The sequence below is a fragment of the Meriones unguiculatus genome, chromosome 2 (genome assembly GCF_030254825.1).
Source record: "Meriones unguiculatus strain TT.TT164.6M chromosome 2, Bangor_MerUng_6.1, whole genome shotgun sequence".
In the NCBI taxonomy this organism is placed as follows: Eukaryota; Metazoa; Chordata; class Mammalia; order Rodentia; family Muridae; genus Meriones; species Meriones unguiculatus.
This window is the reverse complement of record NC_083350.1, coordinates 158295399-158305974: the sequence shown is the minus strand read 5'-3', so window position 1 is coordinate 158305974 and position 10576 is coordinate 158295399. Positions and strand designations below refer to the sequence as shown.

The 10576-nt window shown below is 48.9% G+C and overlaps 2 non-coding genes across 2 annotated transcripts; both read right to left on the bottom strand.

Annotated features, from left to right (window-relative positions):
* Nucleotides 1–1165: 1165 nt before the first annotated feature.
* On the bottom strand, nt 1166–1237 carry Trnap-agg (transfer RNA proline (anticodon AGG)). The gene has a single exon. It is a non-coding gene; the product is annotated as a tRNA-Pro (tRNA).
* Nucleotides 1238–2140: 903 nt separating this feature from the next.
* Trnap-ugg (transfer RNA proline (anticodon UGG)) lies at nt 2141–2212 on the bottom strand. Its single transcript has one exon. It is a non-coding gene; the product is annotated as a tRNA-Pro (tRNA).
* Nucleotides 2213–10576: the final 8364 nt, after the last annotated feature.

The window sequence follows — 10576 nt, the reverse complement described above, 5'->3', positions numbered from 1 at the left end:
CCGGCAGATACACGCAAATAAGTAACAATAACTTTTTGTTTTGTTTTGTTTTGCTTTTTGAGACAGGGTTTCTCTGTGTGGCCTTGCTTTGTAGACCAGGCTGGCTCCAAGAGAGATCCAACTGCCTCTGCCTCCCCGAGTGCTGGGATTACAGGCATTCCTCACCAAGCCTGGCTTAGAAATGACTTTTTAATCCTAAGGATTTGGGAGACGGGTTGGATCTCTGAGTTCCAGGATAGAACCAAAAAAACAAATGCAATTTCTAATAATCTCTAAATTATTGTATAAAGGGCCCTGACTTTTCATTTCACACGGAGCCCTACAAATTACATAGCTAGCCTCTCGGGTGAAAGCCTTGCCCTCCAAAGAGCCTTTTTCTTCCCTCAAGAAAATAGAAATTAATGATTTACTTAGTTAATCACTTTTCTGACTCTCAGATGTACCAGGTGATATTTCAACACGCTATTTTACAGATTAGGGCCTGAGTGTAGAGTGTACGCCTTTGATCCCCGCACCCTGGAGGCAAAGGCAGGCAGGTCTCTGAGTTCTAGGACAGCCAGGGCTACACAGAGAAACCGTGTATCAAAGAAAACAAACAAGCAAAACAGAAACAAAACAGGGCCTTTGAGATGCCTAGTGACTGTGGACTGAAAGGAGAGAGCGGCTTGAAAGTTGTCCACTGACTTCCACAGGTGTAAACACACACACACTGAGACAGATAGATAAACGTAATTAAAAATAAACTGCTGTTTGGGCTAGTGCTTCTAGATTCAATGTCTGGGAGAAAAAATAAATAAATTCACAGCCAATGGGCTTTTTCCAGCAACCGGCCACCACCACTAAACCTAAATAAACTCCCTTGTGGGGCTGGAGCCCTCCACTCTGGCATTAGTGACTTCCTCAGTGTGTTCTTTGATCTCCCCAGTGGCGCTGCCCCAATCGCCAACAAATATTAAAATACAACGTAATTTAATTTTCAAAATGGATCAAACTGTCGCCTCCTGAGCTGAGTGTCAAAGCAGAGATCTACGACTCGAGACTCAGCTGTTTTAGAACAGTACTGTGGGTGGCACACTCTTGGATCTCCTTTTAAAAGGTCGCCTCTTCCTAGAGGACTCTCGGGATTGCATCTAGGGACTTATAAAGTTACCTGGAAGATAAAGATGGGCTCGTCCGGGATTTGAACCCGGAACCTCTCGCACCCTAAGCGAGAATCATACCCCTAGACCAACGAGCCACGCAGGCAGCTGGGCTTGGTCCACTTTATGACCATCTATGACCATCGCGGAGTCTTAGGGCGGGCCCTGAGGCGCTGAGCTGGAAGGAGAGTCGGATTTCAGACCCGCCCTGAGAGGGTGAATTCAGAGACTGCGGTTGCCGAGGGACTCCGTGGTTTGACCCCTTCTCCCTCCATCACGCTCAAAGGGAGGAGCAGCCCGGGTCCCCTAGATCTTGGCCCTTGGATGCCGCTCGGTACCTGGCGGTTCGCGCTGCCCACGTGGAAGCCCACGCCCTGGAGTTCAGAGTCACTACACAGGACGGACTGTGCCCCGCAGATCCGGGCCGCGACCCCTAGAATCCAGGACCAGGTTATCGGCCCACGCTGCGGCACCCTGCGGCATAGCGCGCCTGGCGCCTGGTACAGCATTTCCCGCTTGTGTGCGGTGCCCTGCTCAGGGGAGAGGCCGAAACCACGAGGAGAGCTCGCGATGACCAGCGTGGACCAGCGGCAGGTTCGAGAGCCTCCAGCCCGTGGCCTCGGGCCCGAAGAAGGGGCGCTCGCGGGTGGACGACCCTGCAGATCGCACCCCGGGCGCTGCCTGCGATGCTCCCCGCGACCCTGCATCAGCTGCTCGGTCCCGGCCGCCTCCGGGGCACCGGGGGCTCCGTCCAGAGTTGGGAATCCTTCTCCGTCGCAGGCTTCCTTGACCTGCGAGAATACGGCAGGTCTGGGCCGAACTGGTCTCCGGATCAAAGCTACTACTAGTTCACTCTTCTGTGAAGACGTTCCTGGGGCTTGATAGAGAGAGGAAGCGAGACCTCCGCCCAGCCAAGCTCCGCGGAAGGGCTTTCCGCTCTCTTCCTTGTTTTAGCAGGGGGAAACTTCTCAGAAGAAAGAAAAAAAAAAAAAAAAAAGCACGGGCTCGTCCGGGATTTGAACCCGGGACCTCTCGCACCCAAAGCGAGAATCATACCCCTAGACCAACGAGCCACCCGCCGGGGAGTTTCCCCCTCCTTCCCCCACAGCAGTGAGTTAACGGCGCTGCTATCCCAACCCTCCTCACTGGTTACTGTGGATCCCAACAGCCCGGGTCGGAGTTTTCAGGGTGTGTTAGTTTGGAGAGCTGCTGCGCCCACGATTTCCCCGACCCCTGACATGGCCCGCCCGGTCTAAAGTACAGATGGTCGGACGAGTCGGTAAAAGCGGCAGACTTTCCGGGCATGCCTCTGTTAGACGGCGCAAGGCGGAACGTACACGTTTTCCAAAACGACAGTCGGCTCTCCGAACCAAGTACTGCAAGGGCCGGTAACTAACTGCCTTTGCTAGGCAGAATTCAAAAGAATCCAGAAGTTCTGGGGAAGGAGGATTAACTGCTAAATGCGCTTGCTCAGCGCGCTCAGAGCTGGGTCCTACTGCCCAGCGCGCCCCGAAGGCTTGAACTCAGGGCGCAAGGAGAGATCTGACTCCTCAGAGTTTTCCCCTGAAACACACGCGCACGCGCTCGCACTAATGATGAGTTAAAAAAATATTTTTTTTTTTTTTTAATAAAACTGTGTGTATGTGGTTTGCGACGGGCCTTGGTGGCAGTGGGAAAGGAGAGCGAGGAGGACATGGAAGTCAAGGTCATCTTCCGTTTCAGGGCAGGCTGGAAGCCAGCCCGGAACACAGCAGCATCTCTAGTGGTGTGGTGTGTATGGGATCAGGCCCGGTGAAGGGCCAGAGGCAGCCACGCCTATCGGGGAAACGGAGGAGGCGAGCGAAGCCTAGCGGCTCACCTGTGCCCCTGCCTCCCGTTCGTCCAGTTTTCACCGAAAGGCGGTCAAGAGCAGAACCCAGCTCGCCGTGCTTGCCGGCTGCTCAACTCGGACTGCCTTCCTTCCTCAGGGCTTCCCGAATGGACACTCTTCTCACCCAGAACCCGAGGGGAGTCAGCGGCGGTGGGGGTGGGGAGGGGGTGGGGGAGCGAGCCCGTTGTCCCCAAGCCCGAGTTAGAGTCTCGGGACCCCCGCTGTGAAAGGAGAGAGCTGACTCCCACAGTTGTCCTCTGACCTCCACACTCACGCCGTGGCGCTCAGTCACGCCCCACCGTCAGACAAACATATTAAACAGCAAAACAGGTGATGCACTCTAATTAGAAAACCAAGCGAACCTGGTTTTTCGACCTAGAAAAGGATATTGAGGGCTAGAGAGATGGCTTCTGGGTAAAGTGCTTGCTGCTCAAACAGGAGGATCTACGGGTCAGTCTCCAGCATCTGCATAAAAACCAGGCATAGAAGGACACATCAGCAACCCCGTGCTGGGGGTGGGAGCGGGTGGTGGTGGCTGGCGACAGGGAAATGACCCTGGGCTCCACGGTCAGGCAGCCTAGACAAATGAGCAAGGGTCAGGTTCACTGAAAGAATTAGAAAAGAAGGTATAGAAACAACTGTGGGGCCTGGAGGTGGTGGCGCATGCCTTTAGTCCCAGCCCTCAGGAGGCAGAGTCAGGTGGATCTCTGTGACTTCAAGGCCAGCCTGGTATGCAGAGTGGGTTCCAGAACAGCCAGAACTGTAAGGAGAAACTCTGTCTCGAAAACAAAACGAGCAAATACGCTCTCTCTGCACACCCAGACCCGTCCCTTCCGCTTCCCGTGGAAGACGCTTGATGTCAGCTTCTGGTCGCTACATGACTTGCATGGGAGAGGACACCCGTGCATACCTCTGTCTGTCTCTGTCTGTCTGTCTGTTGCACACACAAGAACGTAGTGACGTTCCCTAATTCAGGAATATTGAGAATTGAAAAGGCATTAAGCTAATCCCTTTACCATCCTCCTTTTGCAGGTGAGAGCACGGAGACACAGACTGGGCAAGTAACAGCAGCTCACATCTACTGAGAGCACCAACACACGCATGAAGTACATATATGTGTACTTCATGTATATATACGTACGTATGTATACAATTTAGTTTTCTCTCTAGCCATCTCTCTAGCCCTCAACATCCTTTTCAAATATATATTAACTCATTTAGCTTTCATTCAAAATATAAGGGTGTCAAAAGGCAGGGTGTAGGCCTATGAATTTCAGCACTCTGGAGGCTTACTGAAAATCTGAGGCCAGCCTGGGTGGGCTACAGCTAGAGCTACTAACGATAAGAGACAATAGCCACAGAAGAGGCCTCTAGGTAAGTAGTATGACTTTACAGATTAAGTAACTTTATCCTTCAAACAAGCTAATTAACTTGGCCTTATTATTATTCCCTTTTTGTAGACATTAGTGGAGATGGGAAAACAAACAAACAAACAGGTGATTAAGTACCTCCGCAAGATTATAAACGTCTTAGTGAGTGGGGGAGCCACAGATTGAACACCTTTGTTTATTGTCAGGGTCCGCATCTTAAGCACTCTTAAATCTATTTTATGTACTGTGAAGTCTCATTCTTGGTGCTTTTAGAACACACGGCTCACCAATTGCACTAAGAGAAGGAGAGAAGAATGTAAACAGATCAGTGTCCTGGATTAAGGTACATTGGCCCCGTGACTCTGCCTTGAAGATTTTGCAGTTAATAGGGTCCCTCCATGCAGTCGGATATGAGCGTCTTGTTTGCACACATGTCTGTGCAGCATTGCATGTGCCTGATGCTTGAGGAGCTCAGAAGAGCATGTTGAATGCTCCAAAACTAGAGTCCCAGACAGTTGTGAGCCACCATGTAGGCGCTGGAAACCAACCCAGGTCCCCTGCGAGAGCCGTAAGGGAGTAACTGCTAACCTGTCTCTGCAGGCCTCTGGTATAGGCCAGTAAATTGCTTTTTATCTTAGTGCCTTTCAAAAGAAATATCCAGTAATTGTTTCAAACATATTCCATACACCCATCCCCTGGCTTGCTGGCGCTGGAGTCTGAGATTTAAGGCTGCTGATTACAACAATCGTAAACTAAGGTAGAATACAGTGTCGGTGGGTAAGTAAATCCCCAAAGCTGTGGTGAGTCCAAGGGAGTTTGAGGAATGTGCTGGGAGATCAGGAAGGCTTTGTGGGCATGACGTTTGAGATACTTGATTCTAAGGGATAAGCAGCTCTAACGGATAGGGCAGTGGACGGGTTTTGTGGAGGAAGATCTTCCTCCACAAAGCTAGCTGGGTAGGGAGGTTCAAGGTGTGACCAATGAGCAGCCATTTGAACAGCCATCAGACTCCATCAAGAAAAGTCTTGAGGGCTGGAGAGATGGCTCAGCTAGGTTCAATTCCCAGCACCCACATGGTGGCACAACACGGACTGCAACTGCCAGGGGCCCTGATACCCTCTTCTTGTCTCTGTGGACGCCAGGCACACTAGTGGTGCCCAGACCTACATGCAGACAAACGACCCATACACATAATAACAACAAAGATAGTACCAGCAATAGTGAAAAGAAAGAAAAGCCTTGCGGCATCATGTAGGTTCTCTGCGTTACTACCCAGCTCATTGCCCTCCTTGCTGTACTCAGTATATTGTTAGGAGAGAGAGAGAAAGAGAGAGAGTGGTAGCATCCACTGTTTTAAAGATATGTTTATTTTTATGCCTGAGTCCATGTAGCTCATGCATGAAAATACCCAGGGAGACCAGAAGAGGGTGCTGCATTCTCTGGAACTAGAGTCAGGCAGCCATGCAGATACTGGGATCTGAACCCCTGGTCGGTAGAAGAGTAGCCAGTGCTCTAACCACTGAGCATCTGCAGCCCTGGGAGCAGTCCAGAGGCAGAGCCCAGCAGGTTCTTTCTGAGTTCAAGGCTAGCCAGGGCTACACAGTGAGACCCTGTCTCAGAAAAGAAGAGAAAGAAAGACAGAAGGAAGGGAGGGGGCCAGGGTCTTGGAAGTCTGTCTGGAAGGATGGGGCTGATTCAGACTGTGCATAGCCGCATTCAGGGGCAGAATCAGTTCATGGTAAAGCATCCTGATATGCAGTGACGATTCTTGGAAAGAAACCGTGCCTGCAAAGACCGACCGACTGGTTAGAAAGGCAGCAATAGGAGGAGGTTGGAATGCTGCAGATCCAGAACCTAACTGCTATTTATCTTGGGCTATCTTTAGTCCCTAAATAGCCCTTTCTTACCCACTTCTGCGTTGGACCTAACATCCTCTGACTAACAGATAAAAACCTTTTGGAATGAGTTCATTTAGCAGACACTTGCTTCTACCAAACTAAAAGCTGGGAATGTTATCAGATAGCATGAAGTTTACTGCTGAGATTTCTCTGCTGTTCATATTCATACTGTTTCCACCAAAGTATTTCAAAGGTGTCTGGGGGCTGGAGAGATGGCTCAGCAGTTAGGAGCCACTGCTCTTGCAGATCAGGGTTTGGTTCTAGCACCCACATGGCGGGAAACAAAGGGCTCTCCTCGGTTCCAGGGGATTCGGTGCTCTCTTCTGTGCCCTTTTGGCCCCCAAACTCAGTGGTACCCATCAATTCACAAGCACATATACACATAAATAAGAAATACAACGTCAGGCTGGAGAGATGGCGCTTGAGCTAAGAGCACTTGCTTCTCTTGGAGCAGGGGGAGTTAGATTTGCTATCTAGTGCCCACGGTGGCTCACAGTCACCTGCAGCTCCAGTTAAAGCCAATCTCCGTGGGCGCCGAGTACAATGTGGTGCGCATACGTACACTCACAGGCAAAACATGGGTAAAATAAAATGACTAAAACTATTTTAGGAAAAAGGGTTTTTTTGTTTTGTTCTGTTCTGTTTTGTTTGAGACAAGGTTTCTCTGTGTAATAGAGCCCTGACTGTCCTGGATTCGCTTTGTAGACCAGGCTAGCCTGGAACTCACAGAGATTCGCCTGCCACTGCCTTCCTGAGTGCTAGGATTAAAGTTGTGCACCACCATGCCATGGCTTTTTTTTTTTTAAGATTTATTTATTATTATGTATACAGTGTTCTGTCTGCATGTCAGAAGAGGGCACTAGATCTCATTATGAGATGGTTGTCAACCACCATGCATGTGGTTACTGGGAATTGAATTCAGGACCTCTGGAAGAGCAGCCACTGCTCTTAACCTCTAAGCCATCTCTCCAGTCCCATTTTTTATTTTTTAAGATGTCTAGATTTCTAACTTTGTTACCATTAAAACTTCCGGAAACTGCTTCTATGTTGAAACATGGAATTTGGGGTAACTTAAATCTGTGTTTTTGGACTGTGCTCATTTACATTTGGCTCCAGAATACACTATCTGGAAAGCTGTGGTTTTGCATTCATGCTGGGAATAATATCATCATATACAGGTGGGCCTCTGAGTCTGCCAAGTACCCAGGTTCGTGCGTCCCTCAGTGACAACTGGGCTAAGGGACACTTGGTTGGAAAGGGAAGGAGCCACCGTTTATTAAGAAACAGAAAGCGCTCCTGAGAATGGGAATCAGCTAGTGAGCTAAGGGAAAAGCTTAACCAGCAGCTGGCCAAGAGGCCCATGAGCCGCTACAAATCGGTCCTCAGGGTTGTAGGATGCAGGTTTTGTTGAGATGCTCTCTGTTCTGCGAGGCACAGATGCAGGCGGCGGTGGTCCAATCTCTAGTCTCCTGTCACGGGTTCTCACGCAGCGATCTACAAACACCCTCTAATGCAGCTTTGAATGAGACGCCTTTGGGTTAAGAGGAATGGGGACCAACTTGATGGACCGTGCTGGTAAGGGGGAAATGACAGTGTATTGCAGGAAAGTGATCCAGAGACACCTTGGGGGCAGGTGAGGCTCAGCTCAGTGAACCTGGATTTCAGGGCTTCTCCAATTGATGGCTCCAAGGAAGGAATATGGGCGGGCCCTTGAAATGTAACCACTGGGGCTGGAGAGATGGCTCCGAGTCCAGAGTTCAATTCCCAGCAACTATATGGTGGCTCATAACCGTCTATAGTAAGATCTGGTATATAGGCAGAATGTTGTATAAATTTTAAATAAACCTTAAAAAAAAAAAAAAGAAATGTGTCTACTCATGGGGCCAAGTTTTTTTTTTTTATATTTGTTTATTTATTTACTTTTATGTATTTGAGTGCTCTATGTATGTACACCTGCATGCCAGGAAAGGGCACCAGATCTCATTATAGATGGCTGTGGAAGAGCAGGCAGACAGTGGTCTTAACCACTGATCCATCTCTTCAGCCCCCCAAGTGTTTTCAAAAACTTTGTAAAGAGTTTTTAACCATAGTGGGCTGAGACCTTGGTCTCTGTCTTTTTTTTTTTCCTCATTCATTCATTCATTCATTCATTCTAATTTTTTTCTAGACAGGGTTTCCTTGTGTAGCCTTGGCTGTCCTGAACTTTCCTGGACTCTCCTAGACTGTGTAGATGCTGTAGCTTTGTAGACTAGGCTGGCCTTGAACTCACAGTGACCACTAGCCTCTGCCTCCCTGAGTGCTGGGATTAAAGGTGTCCATCTGCACTTGTAAATTCCTGAAGTCTGTGCAAGGGAGTGTGCTTCGGTATGGTTTTTTCCTGTGGGCATAACAGGGACGTCCCATTGTCCTTCTGGAGTTTGTAACACTGGCGGTGATTAGCACATCAATGGAGATAAGTAGGCCTGTGATGATGCTAAGGAGCTATTATTGACATTCCTTAGTTGGGAGAGAAAGGTTCCCAGGTCTCTCATCTGGAATTCCAAACGGTACAACCCCTCCACTTCCTGCCTACTGCTCTCCCACCTCCTGCCAGCAGCTAGGAATCTTGGAAGCTGCTAAGCTTTTAAAGGAAGATGGAGGTTAACAAAAGAGTCCTTGGTGATGCAGCTCTCCAGAGGTCACTGTTATGGTGGTGTGAGACTTTGTTGATGAGGTAGTTGCTCTGGGGTCACTCGTGAGGCAATAAGAAAACGCCACTCATGCTTTGTGAAGGAAGCTCAATAAACTAGTTGGTTCCCAAGCTTGACTTTGGTAGAATCATTACCTTGGTTGCCTAACTGGTTGGAGCAGATACTTGTTGATATAATCCCAGGAAAAGTTAACATCAAGCATAGACTTTTTTTTTCCTCTTGGGATAAAGTTTGACGTGAAAAACAATGCTTCCATAATGCTTGAGGTATTTTCCACCAGCGTTTTGTAACAGTGTCCAGGAAAATGAAGCATTTCATCTTGCAGGGAAGCTCCTTCAGTAGGAAGGTAGACAACTCAAAAGAGCTCAAGAAGTCCCTGAAACCGATCAGATTCACTAGGTCCCTATCTGTCCGAGTAAGCAGTGAAAGCAAGACCAGCTGCTTGGAAGAAGCAGAAGCCAGCTGAGCTAAGTGGAAGAGGGTTAGCCCAACTGATGCTCCTGGAAAGGACACTCTCCAACATTCATCCATCCATCCATCCATCCATCCATCCATCCATCCATCCATCCATCCATCCAATGTATGAGGAGGACAGCGTATGACACTATGCATATATGAAGGTCAGGGGACAATTTGATTCTCTCTTTCCAACACGACAAAGGTTGTCAGGCTTGCTGATGAGTGCCTTCATCTGATGAGCCGTCTCGCTGGCTCTCATAAAGCTTCCAAGTCTTCTTTCCATGTATTTCAGCTGTTTCTTTCTGGTATTCCTGTTTGATTCTGGGCCTCCAGGAAGCACATTTAACCTCCGTGTTGACTGGCTTATCTTGTCTCTTCCTGACACTCCCTCTCCTCCCCCTCTCTGTTTAGTAGTCTTTTGTTACCAGAAGATACAGAAAGAGACAGTGCGCTCGGACAGGAAGGGGAGAGGGGAGAGCAGGAAGAGGGGAGCCACAGGCTAAAGCACAGGGAGTCCCTTGGTGGGCCGTGGTGTCTGGAGACAGGGAGCCTGGCCCTGTAGTAGAGCTCGGTTTATCAGGCAGAGCGGGAAAGGCAGAAGTGAGTCAGGTAGCAGGATTCAGGATGGGAGAATGGAACAGGACGCTGGTGTCCAGGCTGAAGCAGAGACCAGTGCTTTCTCTCCTTGGTGGTAGATGTGGACAGATAAAACAAGTCTTTGATCCCAGGACTCAGGAGGGAGGCTGAGGAAGGAGGATTGCCAAGAGTTGTGGTCAGCCAGCCTGGGCTGAATTGTATGTTCAGCCCAGCCTGGATGTAGAGGGCGATTATGTCTCAAAAAACTTAAGGGGAAGGGGGGGCATATCTATCTATCTATCTATCTATCTATCTATCTATCTATCTATCTATCTATCTATCTATCTCAAATTGTGAAATAACAGCCTCTTTTAGTAGAAAACATTATGTGGATACACAATCAAAACCTAACTGCTTTGGAATATGCTGAAAACTTTATACTTTCTGCTTATTTTATCTGAGTGCATTTGACAGTACGAATCCTCAAACATTACTTCATTGGGAGCCAGGTGTGGTGGGACATGCCTTTAATCCTAGCTCTTAGGGAGGTAGAGGCAGGAGAAGCTATGTGAAT